Source organism: Strix aluco, chromosome 1 (assembly GCF_031877795.1).
Source record: "Strix aluco isolate bStrAlu1 chromosome 1, bStrAlu1.hap1, whole genome shotgun sequence".
Taxonomy (NCBI): Eukaryota; Metazoa; Chordata; class Aves; order Strigiformes; family Strigidae; genus Strix; species Strix aluco.
In genome coordinates this window covers 8,372,617-8,394,136 of record NC_133931.1, presented here as the reverse complement: position 1 = coordinate 8,394,136, position 21,520 = coordinate 8,372,617, and the positions used below count along the sequence as shown (strand labels likewise).

At 43.7% G+C, this 21,520-nt stretch overlaps 1 protein-coding gene across 11 annotated transcripts in view; it reads right to left on the bottom strand.

The window, feature by feature from the left end:
* Window positions 1-18,787, bottom strand: part of ST3GAL1 (ST3 beta-galactoside alpha-2,3-sialyltransferase 1) — an 84,705-nt gene extending 65,918 nt beyond the window's left edge. For 9 of the 11 annotated variants that reach the window (XM_074835083.1, XM_074835018.1, XM_074835247.1 and 6 more), the window contains exon 1: window positions 18,287-18,787. The gene's annotated coding sequence lies outside the window, so the exon portion shown is untranslated. The other 2 variants (XM_074835676.1, XM_074836016.1) reach the window with 2 other exon arrangements.
* Window positions 18,788-21,520: the final 2,733 nt, after the last annotated feature.

The following is a 21,520-nucleotide window of genomic DNA, read 5'->3' as shown; positions in this document are numbered from 1 at the left end:
CTAGTTTTTATTATTCCCACATGTGGCATACTTCCCCTTCCCGTTGTTATCCACTGACACATTGTCACTGCAGGGGAAAAAGGAAGAAGGTGGTAATGACACGAAACACAAGGTTTTAATCTGAAGTTTATTCCTCTTCAGCTGTCTGAGGCGGCTTGAAGCATAAATCCAGTTTTGCTGTTTAAAAAAGGAATTACCCAAGTGACTCACCTCTTGCTGAGAGAGAGACTGCTAGCTTGTCCATCACATGCCAGTGTTCAGAACATGCCACTTGTCCGTGCTTACAGCAAGAACCTGATTCCTGCAATTTATTCCTGGGTCTGCCATGGATTGCATGGCTTTGGGGAAATCACAATAAAAACTGGAATACTTGACAATTTTAAACTGATGCTTCCCTTCCCAACAGATTCTTCTTGTAGACATCTGTTTAAGTTCAAATACTGAATCTGAGATTTTAAACTTGTGCCTACATTTTAAGTCTCATTCACATAATCATTAGCAGTATTAAATTGGGGGAGAATCTGCTATGAAATTTAGTCATCTGGTACCATGAAAAAGTGCTGGCATGGTTGTTTGATGTTCTGAGAGGGGCTGGTACTCCAAACCAGAAGATACTAGAGCTTTTCAAGTCCTGCTCATTATTTGCTTTGCAATGCCACAGGAAACAGTAAGGGCTTTAATCTGTAAATAGTCTTTCCTTCAGGGATCTGGGAACAATCTAAAGGATATAGCAGTTGCATATTTTTTTTCCTCCACGAAATGCTTCATTAAAGTACTGCTCACTTAATAACAAGTTTGGGGAGAAAAAAAAAAAGAAAGAAAAAAAAGAAAAATAAGTGATGTGTTTTTTATGCAAAGGCAAAACTCCTGTACCTCTTTGCTTTTGTGCTACAAACAGCTTGCTTGAGTTGCAGGAGATTTGGTTTTGCATAAGAATGTTTCCTAGAACAAGAGGGAAAAACGATTCTCAAACACAAGGGAAAAATTAAGAGGGAAAATGCAAGACAAGATGGCCAGATGAGCAGTTAAAGGCTCTGACACCTTGATCTCAGCACATCAAACAGAATACATCTACTTACATGCAGACTGTGCTCTTCTCCTAAAAGTACACTCCCCCCGCCCCCGTCGGTGCACAGATATTCAACTTCAGATCAAAGCATTCTCAAGGACTTGTTTTTCAGCCACTTTCAGTCACCTTCACTCCTTCCTACACCCCTTGATATATCAGATACAGGGCAGCACTAAGGATTTTAAGTTTTAACGCTGTACATCACCATGATTGATCAGACTTCAGCAAAAAGACTATAACGATAATTTCAGAAAGAGGGAGGATTAATTTTGGTGTGATACTGCAAATCAATCTTCATTTTAGAGTAATTAATTGCAGCGGCTACAAGACTGGCAACACAGATACTACTGCTGAAGGAACCCACTAACAGTACCGCCCAGGTACCCTGCAGCAGTGCAAGCTACGGGCTTTGTAACTAGGACAGATTTATGATGGGACTCCTCTGCCCAGTAACCCCCACCAGTGAAACAGTATTACTGCAACAGGTTGCCCAGAGAGGTGGTAGATACCCCCTCCCTGGAAACATTCAAGGCCAGGTTGGATGGGGCTCAGAGCAACCTGGTCTAGTGGAAGGTGTCCCTGCCCATGCAGGGGGGTTGGACTAGATGACCTTTAAAGGTCCCTTCCAACCCAAACCATTCTATGATTCTGTGATTATTCTACCCTGCCAGCCTACCCCCAAGATCAGAGGCAGAGGACTATGCTTGCAGGTTAGAGGAGCAGCAAATACAAGAAACACCTAGAGGAACCATGCTGCTCTTCCAGGCAAAATGGGGTGAAATCCTGGCCACAGCAAATTCGATAAAATTTCTCTTCAGACAGAGAAAGGAACTCAATAGTTGATTTACAGTAGCTGGTTTTATTAAGCATACTGGAAAATGCATTGAGGATCCTGGTTTAATAATTAAGAGCATCAAACTTAAACTTTGGGCCAAATTATGTTCCCATTTTAGTTCATTTAGATCTGTGAAAATGAAATGAATTACTCAAGATCTTCATCGACGTAATAAAGCTGGTCATTTTGGCATTGCAGTCCATGGGTACTCATTACAGAAGCTAAACCACAGGCTCGCTCCAGATGGCTTGTCTCTACAATGCAGCATACATCCAAGGCACTTCATAAACTAATCACCTACTGATCATATCCCTTCAATTAAAAATTACTCAGTATTTCCAAGTGCTGGCATCCATTTTAGAAATACCAGAAAATTATGAAGTGCTTGGCCAATAATATTCAACTTTTCCTAACATTACAGAAATATCAGCTAAACAACATTAACCAGTTCGGTAAGGCAGTATAGTTTATAGCTGGCACATGGTGTATTTGGAAGTTTCTCCACCTCTACATCTGCTGTGGCAACAGCCTTAGTGGGACCAGCTGAGAGCAGAGACAGGGAAAAAATGTCTCTTACCCTACAGTGGGGATAGAGATGGAGAGAATTTTTAGAGCAATTTGATTCAATCAAATAGCAAAAGCTCCAAAGGAAGCTCCAGCACTGCTCCTTTTTGATGAAGCAGGCCCAGGTTGGTGCACACGTGGACGCAGAGGAGAGGACGCAGGAGGGGAGAGCTTTGCTGAGCACTGCAGGGTTAGCAAGGGCTTTCATTCCCCCACTAAATTGTACATTTGCTTACGTGGCTGGGCCACTTATTCTGATTTATATCAAGAGAATACAGAAAAGCAAAGAGGTATGGACCTGAGAGGAGGAGGAGAATGATTTTTTTTGGTGGAAAACAGAAAAATACAGAGAGCTCACTACAGTTTTCTGAGTTCCTTATAAAAACCATAGACACAATGCCATCTGGGGTTTTTATTCTTAATGCAAGCTCCTCAGAGCATCGCTCACCAGCTATTTCAGTTTGAATCAATGAAGTCTGTTCTCCAGGAATACAGTCATTAGGTCCTCCAGCCTCTGCTGACAGACAGGCAGGGCTTACATTAGTCATGGCTAACAACTTGGAGCAACTAGCAATAAAGCTAAATTACGCCTTTGATGAAGTAGCAGACTTCCTTACTCATTGTAAAGAAAATTAAGGGTATTCTCCAGACAAACGGCTGTGCATGTCAAATTTGATTCAATATATTTAATGTCGTAGCCACTCTTTCAGCCAGAAAAAGGTGGCTCAGCTCCACAATAGGAGATGTTTATCTGGGATAACTGAACCAACGTGAGCAAAATCTTCCTGTACTATGCCTTTTTGACCAGTGTCCCAGAATTCAGTTTTTTCACTACACCGGGTGAATTATGGACTGTAGGTATCCTACGGTCCATAAACACAGGATCCTCTGTAGTCATCTAAACAACCTTGTATGTGCCTTGTCACTTCCCTTTGTGAATACACCCTGCTAGTCTGCTGAGGCAGCCATCTACCATCTCTTCTCAAAGACAGTAATTAAGACATTTGATTCAGTCACTCATGTCCCCATGCTTTTAGTGTTTATAAATATTAACGACCCTGGTTGCTATATAACACTACTGTAGTTTAAAGCTTGGAGCATCTCAAACAGTCTTGGCAAAGAGACAGTTATTGGGAAATCAAAGCTGACAACAGAATTCAATAATAAAATTTTCAAAGGGAATAGGGTGGTCCATTTCATGAGGCCACCCGTCTTGCTCCCTGACATTATATGGCTGCATTTAAGTAGTTCAAACACTGTGCAGGTGTGTCACTACACCAAAATTGTGCTTTACAGCCATGACAAATGTGACTTTTTCATTTGAGAATATGCATGGGTATATAATAACATACCAGTTTCCTTTAGAGCAGCCCTATGAAAAGGGGTATTCCACTTTCCTTTTATCATGATACAGACAAATACGATATAAACACAGCCTTTAAAAATGAGCATGTAGACAGTCAAAACGTAAGCAAAAAGTATATAAATTTGGGGCTGTAAAGGAGTTGGCCATGACAATGTAAAGGCAAACTGTGTTTGCCTTCAGTACTTCTCTCAGTGAACACTAGCTTAACTTGTGCTAATAAAGATCAATTTCCTTCACAGCAGATAGGTATGCCACAGCCTTTATTCCAGCTAACAGCTTCACCCCGTTCTAGGATGCAGACCTGTTCTTACAGATGCCACTCATGACCAGGGCCCTAGTGTAGTAGCTCATTTTTACTTCACTGCTAGCAACTAGAGTCACTGCAGGTCATTAAGGAGACTTGTCTGGCTGAACAGCTTTCAGAATTGCAATGAAGTAATTATTTAATATCCTCAGACAAAAGGCACTACGCAAATAAAGAGCACTGTGTTGTACCAAAGAGGGTCCACTGCTTACTATCTCTTATTAGTCCAATAGAGGTAAATGGATTCCAGTCTGAGTTTTTGCAATGCAGCTTCCTGGATAAAGAGTCTTTAGTTTAAAATAAACCCTGCTAAACAAGCTATAGTCCACTTAGCTTGACAAATTTAAACAATTAACCTGTGGGAAGCCAAGCTTCTTTTTCATATTTGCAGGTCAGCTGCCTTGAGACAACGTCTGAAGTACAAACAGGCTTTCAGGGCCAGATTCTGATTTCATTCAGCATGGTGTAAATCAGGAATAATCCGTTTAGAGATTAGTAGGAGCGAGATCAGATTCAGGCTCTTGGAATTAAGCACAAACCATGTGCTTGCTGGGCTTATTCTAATTCTGCTAAATACAAAGCAGTTCTCCTTCAGTATGTCCCTCTCCCATCCTGTCTAAAGCACTGTGAGATGAGGAGCAAAGGAAGTGCTGCTGATAACACCCAACAGAAGACATTTGTCATTGCAAAATACTTTTGCCTACAAAGCTATTTAATAAGCCTTGCAAAAAAAGAAACAAAAAACAAACAAACAAACAAAACATGAAAAAAACCCCTTCAAATCACACAGGAAGAGCAAAGTTTTGTTTAACAATGCTTCCTGATCCCCAAACCATGAAATGAACTACAGGAATCATCTTTTACAAGAAACCAACACAATTATTTTGACTTACAGAATCTGTCTCTGGTTCTGGGTATATATCTAAGGAAAACATAAGCACAGCTTTTGCCAGATGCATGTAACATCCTTAGGAAGCATCTCAGCAGGAATTCCGGTATTGTTACAAAGGAATGCAATGTCATCTGAAAGTCATTTGTGTCCTTCCCCTGCCACTGTCTCCTTTGAAAGGTCAGGCAATAAAAAGACAAACAAGTCAGTGAATACCTTGCTTATTTTCAGGTAAGATCAAAAACCAAGTCACCACCTTGATGAAACTGAGCATCACTGTGCAACTATACCAAAAAGATATAACTTTTGCCATTCATTGTGCTTGTGGTACATACATGCTAACATACCAGTCTGAGCGTGTACCTAGAGAATCCTGCTGAAAGAGGCCAAGATATAAGTCTCCATCCTATTTAGATCAAGATACAAATCTCAGAAGTGACGCAGAACCAGAAGTTACCCGCTGAGAGGGATAGCATGAGCCTGCATAAATACTACTACTCTCTTTTGGTGTGGAGTAGTTTTGTCTCTCTGACATGATGCTTTGATGCTTACATCATTTATGCCTCCCAAAATAGCCTACTGAGCAGACTGAAGGACACCTTTAATTCTAGATGCCAGTTGTGCTGTTTTGCTCTGCACCTCCTGAAAAAAAAAAACAATTTTAACTTTCCCCACACCCAAGTCACTCTGCAGGTTCCTGCCACATGCCTTTAAGATCACTCATCAGGTTTGAAATCTTTTACCATGGACTGTTGACAAAGATCTTTTATCCCATGGCCTTTGAGGAAGAAAAAAAGTCTTGTAACAATCACATGTCCCAACAACTTTGAACAGGAAGTTGAAATTCAATAGGAGCTATAAGTGGACTGTTAAGGGCTGTCACACCCACAAAAATTTCCTTTGGGAAGGGGAGGGTAACTCTGTAAGGAAGAAAATTTTATCTTTAGTTACCTTCAGCTGTATTCTTGGACAGTGATGACCGAGGGCTCTAAGAAAAGTACTCTGCTATGCAGATTGAAGAGTTCTGTTGGCTTTGGGTAAGGAAACCATCATCAACAAGCCTGTTCATACAAGTGCCATGTGTTTTAAAGATTATGAGAAGTCATAAGCTTTGTAAGTCTCATTAAGCAGATGACAGCTTCAGCAATCAATCTGAACACACGTGCTGAGCAACATCCCTGTGCTGACTCAGAGGGAAGCATGCTACCCACTCTGTCTCCATGAGATATTTTGGTCTTGCCTTCAACAGGCTCTGGGTAATGAGCAGATCAAGCCCTAATGAGCTCATTAGATATGACAAGTCTATACTCAAGGTTACTGTGCACGACCCTATTCTCTCTTGGAGAAAGGTGAAACCGTCATGCAGCATTTGTTACTTGAAGAGAGGATTAAAAACAAAACACAGCGCTTGGTCTGAGATGTGGAAACACCTTAATTTCCTTGGAAGTCAATATTGTTGGTGCCAGCCAAAGCGATGCTGCCATATACCTGCTCAGGAATAGCAATCAGCTCAGAAGAGAGTATGGCAGCTGGAAAGGGAGATCTGAAAGATTGATTCTGACAGCTATAAAAGCAAGAGGGTTTTTAATATTCAGAAAAGTGTCAGTACCCTAATAACAGAATTTCCGTCTCTAGGAGCTACACTTGTCAAATGAAACCTGATTAGATACAAAGTAAAAAGGCAGCCGGGCTTTGACAAATTCAGAATGGTTCCCTTTGTAGAAGTGAGGGCCTGTGAAGGAGGTGCTTTTCAAAACGAGCAAGTCTTGCCTAGTTTTACCCTTACCTTGACCCTCAGGCACCCATGGCAGAATGCCACATTTCACCATTTAAGAGAGAAGGATGCCAGCAGCGCAGGAGCAGGTGGGACCAATTTCAACGGCACCAAGTTTCACCCTACAGAAGAGCTGTCCTGCAAAGCCAGCTGGCTTCTTCCAAGAATGGGAAAGGTTACACGCCACCCTGGTAAGCCCACCCTCAGTGTGTGTTCCTCTGCCAAGCAAGCCTGAAACTCCCATAGGAAGCACAGCAGGTTGCCTCAGGGTCTCTTGTTCCATCTCCAGTCTGCTCCATCAGAAGCTCCTCACTGAGGACACACACCGATACCTTCTGCATATCACAGCCAGTAAATTTCCGACTAAGACAGTAAGGGCATAAAATGTTTACTGGCAGACAACAGCCAGACTCAGAATATTATTTTCCAAATTCAGAGACATGCCAAAAGTGTGGTTAGTGGTTCTGAGAACAACCTCAGGGGAGAGTTACTCCTTGATGAAATGTCATTTTCCAAAATGAAGCTGTGCTTGGTTTTTTTCATAAAATACAGAGAACCTCCAAGTTTGCGTGTGGTAAGATAAATCAGGGAAATGACATTTTGAGCAAAGCATCCTTAAGAATTCACACACATACACACGCAAAAGAAGAAAAGTTGAATGTGTGAGACCCTGACAGCTCGCCTGAGGAGAATCTAAGGACTGCTTTCTGCTGCACTAACATCTTGGTCAGGCTTGTTCTCACAGGACAACTGTCCTTTTTCCAAAATAATAACTTTAAATGGGGCAAACTTCTTAGGATTGTTTGTCAATTAGTGTGATGACAGTCCCCACTGACAGGACTTGGGTATTTTAAGCCACAGGGACAAAGGGCTACTGTCTAAACTGGGGTGGGGGGAAGCTCTTCTCCAAGAAACTATTAATAGAGGCAGTGACTGCACTGAGCATTTCTGGCTTAATCTGGTAAAATTTCAGCTTTATATAGCATTCTTCATCCAGAGCTTTTACAGGTAAAGGAAGTGTGTGTCCTCCTTTTAAGCCAGTAGAAACAAAAGCACAACAAATAAGCCCCTCTCCTACACCAGCAGCAGGTCAGATGGCAGCAGAGGAAGAAACAAGAAGCCTCTTCTTCTGGTGCCCGGTGAAACAGCCATCCCCCTCTGAACGAGCTGAGATGGTAATTCTAACCTATCAACTCTTTTCCATCCAAACATCCAGTTTGTCCCCATTAAAAAAAAAATCCAAAAATGAACTGCAATTACATAGCAACATCTTCTGCCAATACTTAGACTCAACTCAGTATTGACAGGAGCTTCTCGGCTTGCAGACAGGCAACTTACTCTAAACCCCTTTGTTTCATTAAATGTTTTAGCCACTTCTGCCATTACTGTATCACCTTTATTTTTCAACCACCTTGTACTTTTTCAACAGCCAGCATCCATCTCCTGCTCCTTCGCTCTTTGGCCTCACAACCACTTAGGTAGCTGCTCGAGGCTTATTTCTATTTGAAGCATTGGCCATTTTACACGGCAGAGTTACAGTGCTTTTGGAGAAACTTAGGTAGGGCACAAATCAGTGTCTTAACTGGGCACTTACACCCAACTCTTGTTGGTGCAATTTAACTGTCTGAATTGTGAGCATTACGTCAAATCACAGCAACACTTGGAGGACCAATATATATAATGATCTTTTGGTTTTTTTTTCTGAAAACTTCCATGATTTTAAAGGACCATTAAAAAAATAGAAGTAGGCGTCTCAATTTCTACCACATTTATTTCCTGTAACTTAAGTAAAATTCCCCCTTGTAAGAGACCTAAATCACCCCATTTTTCCTCAGTCTGGAATATATATCACAGTTCTCCAGTGTCCTCAAATGTTTTACAGTGCAACATATCCTACAGGTGAATGAAACACTTCCAGTTTCACAAAGGGTCCCAAAAGCACCTGAGTATTTCACAGAACTATGTATACAGTCAAACAACTCCTATCAAACCTAATCTGGTGGCCTGGCACAAACTTTGTCTGTAATCAGTATGCTTTCTAAAGGGTTTGCTTTATTAGGTTGTCTGCCAGATGACACAAACATCTCCCTGCCCTAGCAAGCTAATGAAGCGGCCATTTGAGATGGCAGGACAGCTATGCTCCAGCGTCCCCACAGTTTTATCAGATTTGTGTAGTTGCTGCTATTTCACACATCCTGCTACCACGATAGAGGCTTTTCCTTTATCATTTCTGGTCTGAAGCAGTTTTTAATTTTGCATATGTATTTTTGCATATTTTTGCAATATTTACAGAAAATCTGCTGTGACAGCCACAATGAGTCAATGACACTTTACATTCCTATGTAAGGTCTTAGGAACCAGGCAAGCTAAAGCAGTGCACCAACAGCCACATGGAAAAAGCACCAAACTGCATGATCCTTGCAGTATTACAATGATAACCTCATTGTAGTAGACAATTTTGTTGCATCGGCAGTGCTTTTGCACATCTCTGATGATTGCACTACTCAACAGACTGGCAGACAGTGAATTGCTAAAGCCAGCATCTGATGTCTAAAGCCCTTTTGTCCATGCAGTTGAAGATTTCCTTTTACTTTCCTGATTCAACATCAAGCTGTTGGTCAAAAGGGAAACATTTATATCTTTACTGGAGTCTCTAGACATTTTACAGGCTGAACTCAACCTCCAGGAAAGCAAATTGCTGTTGTTTACAGCTGGCAAGGCTGGAGCAGAGAACTGAGACAGGACAGGGTTTGGCTCTCCAAGCCGACTCCAGGTTCTCAGCCACAAGTGTGTCCTCCCACCACCACGCACTTGTCCTCAGATGCAAAGTTTAAGTGTCCCCGGCTCTCCTGATGTCTTGGTTTGCTCTGACCTTGGCCGCAGAGAACAAAGAAGAGGAAGGGGAGTGGTGGGAGCCACTGAAACAGTCTGTTCTCCTCTAGCAAGGAGCAGTTGTGGAAACGGGGCTGATGAGACGAAGAACACATGCAAAAGAGACAAAAACCACAGAAGGGTACCAGAACAGCAGGGCTGAAGGACATTTTGGTGTCTACTCAGGAAGGAGAGAATGGAGATAAAACTAGGAAATCTCTCCCTGAAGCTCTGAAGAAGCTCTCAGTATCTCACACACGTTTTGTATTTCTGTGGGCACGTCACATCACCACATTGCAGCCATCAGAATAACGTCAGTGGAGATAAGTCTGGAGATGAGATGTTGAAGCAAAGCTGTATCCTTTGGCCCCACAGCTGCAGCTCCTGCCTAGGCGCTCCCCGTGAACCCATTACGAGTCCCCAGGTACATGGGCAAGTCACACCACAGGCATTTCTGGCAGCCCAAAAGAAAAGAGCTGCCTTCTGCCGAGTTTATAAAACACTCCCACACTACCCTTTCACACTGTTTTCCTCCTCTTAGCACCATAAAAGAGGACTTTGATTTCCATATGATATTTTATAAGAGCCAGTTTACATTTGAATCTCGCCTTCCTAAGCAAGAGAAGTTTTTGCAAGGGTCTGTTTAACTTCTAACTTTTTAGAAAGGTGTCCTGGTTTAACCCCAGATGGTGAATGAAATAAAATAACAATAATAATGAAAAATATAATAATAATAATAATAATAATGAAAAGGAATGTAAAAAAAAGAGAGAGAGAAAATCCAAGAAAAGTGATGCAGAATGCAATTGCTCACCACTCACTGACCAGTGCCCAGCCAGTCCCTGAGCAGCGATCTGCCCCTCGCAGCCAACTCCCCCCAGTTTATAACTGAGCATGACGTCCTATGGTATGGAATAGCCCTTTGGCTAGTTCAGGTCAGCTCTCCTGGCCGTGCTCCCTCCCAGCTTCTTGTGCACCTGCTCGCTGGCAGAGCATGGGAAACTGAAAAATCCTTAACTTAGGATAAGCATTTCTGTGTTACCATTACAGCATAATCTCCAGAGCATGTGAGATAACTTCATCATAACTTGCATAGCTTCATTGCAAAGGTTATGGCATTCTCAGCTGCTGAACTATATGTGTCACCATGTCCTGTCTGCAAACTTCGTATCTACCTGCTTTGTGTTTCTACCTGTGCTACTACTCGATCACCTAGAGATATTAAGTAGCCCTCAGCACTAACATTTGAAGTTTGATGCTGAACTTTTGTTAATGGGATACAGGGCAAGCAAAAGTTCATTTTTACTTTTCAGGGTGAATTTTTAGGCTAGAATTTAGCCAACAGTTTGGGAAGAGTAGCAAGTCTGTTTGTAAGATCCAGTGAAGCCACAGGAGACCTGATCATGCAGTCATTGCTTCTCAACAAGAATAAATTTTATCTGAGGATGTGGGAGAGGGAAAGAGAAGAGAGAGATCAAGAAGGAAGATTTCTAATTCTTCTAATAAGCATTAGGCCAAGAAGCAGGAGAGATCATTTCTTTACTTGAAATGCACAGAATTGCCCCTGAAGAGAAAAGCTGAGTGAACCTTTTGAAGAATAACAACTTCAATACAAAAATAGTTTCAAAGAGACAAGAAACAAAAACCCAAATTCAGGTATAATATCAGTATTGCCATCGGCCAACATAAACTGTGTCAATGGAGGTCACATTAAATTCAGAGGAATCATTCTGACATTTCTGAAAGCAAACTTTCTTCTTGGCTTTTTCAAAATGAGTAATTTTGACTACCTGAGAGTTTGAAGTGGACCTGGAATTAAGATTAAGTAAACCAAAAAGCAAGAATCACTCAAAACGATGATTATCTTAACCTGCCTTTGTTTAATTAAGATTTGCTTTGATTCAGTGTAAACCAATATTTTTCTCAGTTTTGCCACTAAAAAAAAAAAATCTAAGTCAGATATCCACACAAACTGATTTAAATCAAGGTCTAATAAGAGAAAACATTAGACGTATGGAGCAATAGTCTTAGCAGCTAAAGTCTCGCACTAATGCAGGCTGCAGCCTCTATACCTGCCCAAGGGCAGGTCACATAAAAGGCATCACCATATCCCATCGGAATAAAGGAATTTAAGATATAAACATGGATGCCCCTATTGCACCCTGACAGCTTTGGATGCACACAGGGTGTCATAAAAGAGACAAATACTGTAAGGTCAGATCCAATTAAAGTTGCAGGTAGCCCTACACCACGTTCTTTAAGTACGACTTTGTAGAAGTCTCACGATGAAGTAACATATGTCTCTGCTTCAAGACTAACCCCAAAGGACTGTCAGTAGGACTCAAACTGATATATTTCAACCCAAATATTCAGACGACATCTTCCGGTTTGATCTACGGTTTTGTATGCCAGGATGCAAGCAGGTACCTTAAAAAAGAAATCCAAATCTGGCCACATGTGTTATGTATTGAATTTGAGCTGGAGATAGGGAACCTGATTCATACCTAAAAAAACCTGGAGGTGACGCCTTATGCTTCCCTGGCAGGGTCATATTAACTGAGCTGGCAGATTTGATAGAATTAGATTTCTTTGTCGAGCTGGTACAGCACTGATGTGTCAGCACACACAGCATTTCAGATAAGTAAGATTAAGTCATTGATTGAAGATCCAGCCTCTAGAAATAATATAGTGTCCTTTAAAAGGAACAACCTTTGTTTTGTCTTCATGTACCACAGCTAAAAAAAAATAAAAGAAAAAAATTTAAAAAATCCACTGATCTTGAGAAAATGTCAGTAGCAATTATCTAGTCCAGAGACTTAAAACCGCATCAAATTTAATACCTCAGCTTCACTGTGCCAGTTTTTGCTCTGCAGAACAATCCTCCAAAGGGATGGATAAGGACTGATCCAACTCAGGGGAGTTTTAGGGATACCCAGAGTATGCGTGGTCACCTCCATGCCAGCAGCAGTCCTGTGTCAGGGACCAGCAAGACGGGGAAGGTCACATTTGGACCCTGTGGGATCTGACCACAGCCACTCACTCCTCGTTCACTCAAACCCTTTGGGGCAGAAGGCTATGGAGGGCTGAGCCTGCATTGAAAACTACTGCTGGAACAAAGGACTTCCAAAGAAATGGAAAAGCTACTACAAAAAACAACGGCTCTATTGAGATGATGTCCTCAGAGCAAAAAAGCTACACTTCAAACATTTGTCACCAGACGCAGGGTACAACCATTTACATTGTGCCTCTTTTGCTCTCTGTGAAACCTTGAGATTGGCCAACAGAAAGAGTTTTATGAGGTTTACAGATTTCCTGAAATAAAACACCCCCTCTCTGCCCAAAGGCTTTGTCATGTCATACACAGGGCACAAGTCTTCTTCTCCCAGAGGAAGGATGTCAGTCCAGATGAAGCAACTTAATCAAGAGCACTTCAAAGCACAGCAGATCCAGGAACGAATTGCTTTTCACCCTCCTTTCCCCCCAGAATTGCATTTCAACAATTACTACAGTCTTTACAGTTGACAACATCCCTAATCTCAATTTACACTTCAGAGCAAGCTTCTACTGATGTTATTGGGAGTTTCTTTTAAAAAGAGCTCCCTGTCCCCCAAGGCCCCACGTTTTCCACACTCCACGGCTATTTCACAGCTGTGGGTGTTGTGCAGCCTTGACTTACAAGAGCTTTTAAAGCCTTATAGGACATTTTCCACAAAGTGACTTGAGTCACAAACCAGAGCACAGGATGCTCAGAACCAGTGAAAAGAGGAGATTGGAGTAAGGGTGGAAAAGGTGACCAGAAGGGTGATGGTAGTTCCTCTGTGGCTGCTGTTAATGAGTGCCAGGGTGGTGCAGAGCCCTTATCAGAGCAAGAGGAGTCATATGAGGTAGGAGTCAACTCCTCTCTAATGAACTTACCTCCTAAATAGAAGCCATTTTATTGATAACATTATCTATTTCATAAGTTAAAGGTTAGTGACCAGAAAGCACACCTGGCTCCTACAGGGTCAATTCAGCTGCCAAACACAGATTTCAGATGCCACTGAAGACACCCGATATATCAAAGCCACCTTCCTAGGATCTCAAATATGACACAAGGAGTCAGTCTCACGTCTTTCTGGCCCAGCTCCAGAAGACCAGGACAGATAGTTCAGGTCAGTTCAAATGGCACTAAGTGATTACGGTTAAGAAGCAAAGATCCTTGAAGCCTAGTATGTGATTCACAGCTCCCTGAAGCAGATAACCTGTTGGGCGATACAGAGCAGATACCTACAGGGTGATGAGTTGAATCAATCTTCAAACAGCAGCCTAGCCCAGAGAGGGATGCAGACCTGCTCTGGATGGGCTGCAAAGGCATTTATCCATCTCACCGGTGGGACCAGGCGTGTCATGCCTACCACGACTCAAGAGGCAGACGGGAGCTACCACCTTCCTAGGCTAGCTCAAGCCTCTGTTAGTCTGTTGTTTGCTGACACAGGTGCTATGCAGTAAGAGCAATATTTACAAACATTACACAACATTTACAACAACAATTTGTCTGCAAGTCTGCATTTCTTGCATTAGTCATGCTCAGGAAACATCTGTATGGGACAAGGAAATTTCTCACTGTTGTAAGTAATTCCACTCTGTGCTGGTTTTGGCTGGGGTAGAATTAATTTTCTTCATAGTAGCTAGTATGGGGCTATGTTTTTGATTTGTACTGAAAACAGTGTTGGTAATTCAGGGATGTTTTCGTTACTGCTGAGCAGTGCTTACACAGCGTCAAGGCCTTTTCTGCTCCTCACACCACCCCAGCAGTGAGTAGCTGGGGGTGCACAAGAAGTTGGGAGGGTACTCAGCCAGGACAGCTGACCCCAACTGACCAAAGGGATGTTCCATACCATATGATGTCATGCTCAGCATATAAAGTTGAGGGAAGAAGAATGAAGTGGGGGATGTTCGGAGTTATGGTGTTTGTCTTCCTAAGTCACCGTTACGCGTGATGGAGCCCTGCTTTCCTGGAGGTGGCTGAGCACCTGCCTGCCGATGGGAAGTGGTGAATGAATTCCTTATTTTGCTTTGCTTGTGCATGCTCAGCTTTTGCTTTACCTGTTAAACTGTCTTTATTTTAACCCACGAGTTTTCTCACTTTTACTCTTCCAATTCTCTCCCCCATCCCAGCAGTGGGGAGTGAGTGAGCAGCTGTGTGGGGCTTAGTTGCCAGCTGGGGTTAAACCATGACAACTATGAGGTGTGAGCTGACAGATTAGTCCTAGAGTTATTTTTAACTTGCATACCTCTGACTTACTCTGATTTTCATTTAGCAGTTATCAGGCATAACATGACCATGACAGACAGGCTTTGATGTAGTTAGGCAGGACTACATACTTCAGAGAGGGGCAAAGGTATCTCTGCCAGACTTTGCCTTATTCAGTGGAATTTACACCCATGTTTTAAACTATATCAGTAATCTCAGATCAGTCAAAAATGCAGCTGCTTCTCTACTCCTTGCAAGCTTGATTGTACACAGGCTGTTTAGCAAGTATTTTATAGCAATATTTGTATCAAAATTACTAGTACAAAGCTAACTGGACTTGCACTGAAATGCCTCAAAGTATCTTGGAAGAGGGGCTGGCTATTAGAAAGAATTCTTTCGCTTAATAAGTGCTCCTAGGTGAAAACAAATAGCTTCTGGATGCCCAGGTTACAGTCATGTTCTATGCCAGCATCGTATTGCCTTTGAAAAAAAAAAAAAAAAAAAGAGAAAAAAGTGCACTGCAAGGGAAAGACAAGGACAGGAAGGAAGAAATTTATCTCCTACTTCACTGATTCATCTATCTACAGAGGAGTGCTGTTTCAGATGAGGCATTGATAGTGCTATGCTGCCTTCTGCAAAGTATAGAATATATAGAAGATACAGAAAAATAATTAAGTCTGGTATGAGAAAAAAAAAAGTTAAAGAAACTCTACATGTAGCGTCTGCCAGTGTTGAAACAAGACAAAAAATGCATCCTATTCAGAGTTCCCTCAGCCGGTGCCATGAAAAGCTCCACCAGGTGGTGGGATTAACAGCACTTGAAATATGCTATGGAGCTGGATTTGCTCTTACCCCTTTGATTTTAAAAGCACATTTCTGCTTCACCACACTTTTGAAAATAGTTCTAAAAGCAGCTCCTAATAAAAACGTATTACTACTATCATTTAACAGCAGCAATGCACTTGGCATAAAAGATGCTGTTATAACACAGAAGATGGAACCGCCATCTGCACGACCCTAATTTCCCCTCAACTTACTCCCAGTTTTACATTTAAAAAAAGGTAAACTGATAAGCAGATACAAAGTCCTATAATAAAATCATGTTTAGTTTTAAAAGCTACCTTCGTCAATCGAGATGCCATCACCATTATTAATATCATCAAATTTGGAAGAAAAACTGCAAACAAGGCTACAAGTTCCTTTCTGGCTGGGATGTGCGAAAAATTCATAGGAATAGGGCAACTTGCTGTCTCCACTGCACAGTCAGACTGTGCACCAAGTGAGTGAGCCAAAAGAATAAGGAATTGGATGTTTCTCGTCTTTTGCTCTTTCAGGGACTATATGCTCTTACATGCTACGAGCAGAAAGGTAAAAGAAATGTGTATTAGACAGAAGTGTACTTTAAAAATCTAGTGATAGCTTTAAAGCTGGTTTGGCAGGACCATACTCTGGGACTTTGTTGAGGCGCAGGATTTAAACCTGCTGCCACTGAAATGTTACCTTACAGCAGCACCAAAGTAGAGTAAATGAAGTGAGAAACTGGCAGAGGAACAGAGCACCAAGTTCACCGTAGACCTACGCTGGGGTTTTGTTGTTTCCAGGATAATCAAGACAACAAGTGCCTTTAATAAACAAATCCACCTTTTTTATTCACATCCAACCATTCCCTCCTCCACCTCCAGCCACTGCCTGAACATGTGCTCAAACAGATTAAAAACTGTCAGGTTCCCAGATGAGCCCAGAAAGCTCAAGTACAGCTGTGCTCTGCAGATAACCATCGTGCTGTTGCCGAAAGCAGGAAAGAGGACTCGAGGTCAACCCCAACTTTTTCCTAACATAAGAGCAGCTCTGTGGAGACATTATGAACAGTAGGCAGAGCACTGCTGGCTTTGGATCGAGCTGTAAAAACTGAGGGGTGAACGTACTGGCAGTGGAAGGCACAGGCTGGCATGGGTCGCATGGGACACTATGAATGTAGTGATCCAAATATTTCAAAGCATATGCTTCACACAGAGCCCCCCCCTCCAGGTAAAACCATGTAAATAATATACAGGAGGAGCATGCTGCTATTTGAGTATCTTCTGAACTGCCAAGAGGCAGGAAGACTCCAGTTAAAGGCAATTCTTCATTTTAACTTATGTCACTGGAGAGCACTAACGTAAATGAACTCCTGAGGACAGGATCAAAGTAGAGTAGGGACTTTCTTTTTTATATCCTTGAATTTCCTGTCCCTTTTCCACACTGAAATTTAATTTCCTTTCCAAAGAGAGCTTTTGGAGCTTATGAAAATTGACCCAAAAGATTACAAGGGCTTTGTCACCCTTCCAATCTCTCTGAAAGATCCATAATTAGGGAGGTTTTTCCTTTAACATGTGTGCCCAGCAGGCAAATATATAATTCAGACTTACAATTACATATACAATGAGTTATTTCAGTGTATTGGATACATACAAGCCCAACCGTTACAAAGAGTTGAAAAAATCTTGTGTCTCAAACGAGTAAATATCAAGGCATATTTTTTTTTGTTTGTTTTCATTTATGCCAAGACTAAAAGCAATCACAGTAAGGACCTGGGATGTATGGTTGCTATACAGATAAATATACCAAGTACAATAAAAACACACCTAACAACCAAACTGCTGACCTCGAAGATTAGTTATTTATACTCCACTGGAAATTAATTCTGCAAGCAGAGATGTGCGACTGGGTACCTAAGACAGCCAGTCTGCTTTTTTTCCCCTCTAACGGAGTCACACCGGCTTTCCTCTCTCGCTGCACAGCCTACCCAAGGGGAAAAAAAAAAAAAAAAAAAAAAAAAGAAAACCAAATACGATAAAAAAAATAATCAGGGTGTAGGACTCCGCCAGGCTGCTCCCTCCCGCTGCTCCCCGCCTGCCAGCGCCCACCCTGCAGCAGAGCGGCTCCGCGCGGGGCACGGGGCAGGACCGGTCCCCCGGGGACCGGGGGATGCCGGGGGGCAGCGTGGGGGAGGAGCGGGGGGCGTCCCCCCGCCGCCGCTGCCCGCTGCCGGCCCCCCCACGGGCATCGCCTCGCTCCGGAGCCCAGCTCGGCCCCCGCAGCCTCCCCTCTGCCCCCCCCTCTCCAGCGGGGGAATCCCGGCTGGATGGGGCGAAGCCTCCCCGCTCCGGTCGGCCGGGGCACCCGCCGGAGGATGCCGCAAGCTCCGCCAGCGCCGGGGACAGCCCCTGCTTCTCAATAAGAATAACAGTTAAAAACCAAAACAACTTAACAGCCGAACGAGGAGCTGGAAGGGAGGGGGAGGTTCCCGCCGCGCCTTTTGCAGCAGGGGGGAGCGGGGGGATTCGCAGGTAAGCGGGGAGGAACGCGGAGGAGGCGGGTGGGGGGTCCCGCGGTACTCACGGCGGGGCGTGGGGAGCCGGCGGGCCGCCGAGCCCCATGGCCAGGGAAGGGCGGGGGGGCGGTCGCTGCTGCTGCTGCTGCTGCCGCCGCCTCGCTGTCTGTCTGTCTGCCTGCGCTGCCCGCGGAGCCTCTCCGGGCGCCCCGTCCCTCCCCTTTCCCCCCCGCTAGGGCTTCCTACCCGCTCATACAACGCGCCCCCAGCCACGTGGACGGCGGGGGGGGGGCTCCTCCTCGCGGGGCAAGGCGGTAACGGGGCGGCCTCCCCCTCCTCCTCTCCTCCCCTTCCCTCCCCTCCTCCCCTCCCCTCCCTTCCGTCCCCCCCCTCCCACCGGGCCGCGGAGCGGGGCTGCGCGCCCGCGGGGCGGAGAGGTCCGCGCCGCGCCCGTCGGGGCTGGCGGGGGCTCAGGGTCGCCAGTGCAAACTTCCCCCTGAGCGGCGCCGGGGTGAGCTCCCTGCTCCCAACGTGACCTCCCTCAGGGGTCACCACCCAGAAATACCTGTATTCTCCCCCCCCCCCCCCCCCCCCCCCAAGTCCTGTGCTGTGTGGGTCCCAAAGGTGATCACGGCAGGGAAAGCGGAGAGAAATTCCATGCTTCTCAGAGGAGAAAACGTACGTTACATCGTTAATAATAATAAAAACTAGCACATAGTAAATAATACCTTCTTTCGGTCCAGCATCAGACATTTTTAAGGTGACTATAAAACGCCGTAGAATTAAAAAGGATACAGCATCATTAAAGAATCCCCCAGAGACATTCAACTGATAAAGTGTCTGCTAAAACTATTTAACAACATAATGCTGGCTTTTTTCTTGTCGATGTGTAAAGACTGGAGCCAAGACAGAGAAGTGGGGAGGTGATAGCACCTCCAAAGAAGCAAATGATCTCTCTGGTCTTCTCTCCAGTCCCCTCCCCCCCCCCCCCATAGGCAGTGTAACATGCACAATGAACAGCCACAGCACATGTCAGAGGGGTGAACGTGTTCCTGAGCTCTGAAAATATGTTCCTTAGCGCTGGACAGTCAGTGCATAACTCCCTTTGTGAAGCGGATGAGTTTGTAGGTTATTAATCTACTTACTGAAACTGCCCACGTTGTTGGTTTATTACATCCAGCACAACATACTTCCATTGGAAATTGTAACGTGCTATGTAGGAGCTGTAAGTCATCAATCATCACTGAGCTTGTTTCCATAGAGTTATATTAGTAAAAGCTTAAGTGTGAATTTAGACCGGTGTCACATCGCGTACCGCGCTGTGCAGATATTTGCATTCGGGTGTGAGTACCTGAGCTTTCTGCTTAGGAGCATAAACCCCTACAAAACCTTCACCGGGCTCACCCCATCGCTGAATCCTGCCTCTGGGTACTGCAGAGCAACATAGTATTATATCCTTCATAAACAGGGCTTGAAAGGGATTTAATCTAAAGTAATGAGGGTAAAAAAAACCTAGTCGTCTTTTACAGGGAATATATCAAGACAAGGAATTACTGTGTGGGGAAACAGTGTATTAAACAGCTTTTCACTGCTTTTTCCCAGGAGCTGCTTGCCACTTTGTTGAAGGTGGGATAGGGCCCTTGAGGAGCTCCGATTTGATCACCTGTGACAGTCTCTGTAACCCTCTCGACTCGATACTCTCATACCTTCCGGCAAACTAGTTGAATTTGCTGCTTCATTTCCTTCCTGATGATTGTGGGTGAGCGGTTCTGTTTATGATAAAATCGCTGGGGAACAGCTCACCAGCAAAAAGGCTGTGCGTCAGGTTTGGAGATCTCTCCCAAGCTTTTTCGAGGTGATGGAGTGAGAGGGTGATGAGGGCTCTGAAGAATATCCTGTGAAAGCAACAGTGCCTGGGGAAGGAAGAGTCTGAGCACTCTGCATTTCTCTCCCTGTTGTACCACATCTGGTCTGTCCATGAGTTTGACAGAGAAAAAGAATGGTTCTAGTAAACAAGTGATTTCTCATCATACAGTATATAAAGTTTTATTAGTGTGTCTACAGGTTGTATCAAGGAAGGAGCCCTGCAGTAAAGAGCGTCCTAATTAATGATAGTTAATCAAGATGACACTGGCATAAGTTGCCCAGAGAAGCTGTGGCTGCCCCCTCCCTGGCAGTGTTCAAGGCCAGGTTGGACGGGGCTTTGAGTAACCTGGTCTAGTGGAAAGTGTCCCTGCCCATGGCAGGGGGGTTGGAACCAGATGATCTTTAAGGTCTCTTCCAACCCAAACCATTCTATGATTCTATGATTCTATGACTGAAGAAAGGCAGCATCAAATAATATGAAGTTTTTTCTGCATTTTCAGTCCTATCCCTGCACCGTTTCTCTGAAGTACATAAGGGGTAAGATATGCTGCACCCCTCCAGCCACACCAGCCTTGGCTACAAGTTTCAAGGAGGAGATATGGAAACGAGCTGTGCAGTGGCTGATTTTGGTCAGAAAAGCTCCTTTCTGTAGAGCAAGGCAGAAAAGGAGAGTGCTTGCCCTAGGAGTGCCTCAGGGAGGCACAACACCGCAATATGGCTGGAGTATGGAGAAGTGGCTCAGGTCTCTGCTAGTGCCTGGCTGAGCCAAGAGCAGAGAACAAGACCAAATTCTCCTGAAACAGCAAGTGTGGAACCTATTTCTCTTTGTTATGTCAGTGTTACACTCAGTTAACTCCTTTGGATGCTCTCAACTTCACTGATGCACCCCAATGAGCATGCAGGTAGCAAGTGCTCACCGATAATGCCACAGTAATTACAGCTCCCCTTTATACTGTAGCATTTCCCTAGCAAGTGTCATTTAGCTGGTTTTGGGAAAGAATCCAGGATTTGTTTCACAGACAGTATTTCCTCAACAGCTCAGTGAATATGAAATAGTTTGAACTAACCATGCAAATCTCTCTTGCCTTCTTATGTAGAGAAACGATATCTATTCTAAACTCTGGGCCAGGGCTTTCAGCTGCTGACGGGGGAGACATCAAAGGAGCTATATCAGCTTTCACCAAGTGGGGATCCAACCCATTATTCATATTTTAAAATTCAGAAACTGTGTCTAAGTAAAGCATTTTTCTCTATATTTTTAAGTAACCAGTATTTTATTTTATGGCTGTTCCCTCAGTGGTAGGATTGTTTCCCGTAGTCAATGTTTAAAGGCCCTTCAAGGCTGAAGGAATTAAAAATGAATAATTTAAAGCTGGTCTATGATGCAGAATTTTTAACATATGTTTTACAGGCCATGTAGAACAGGTTTTTTTTGT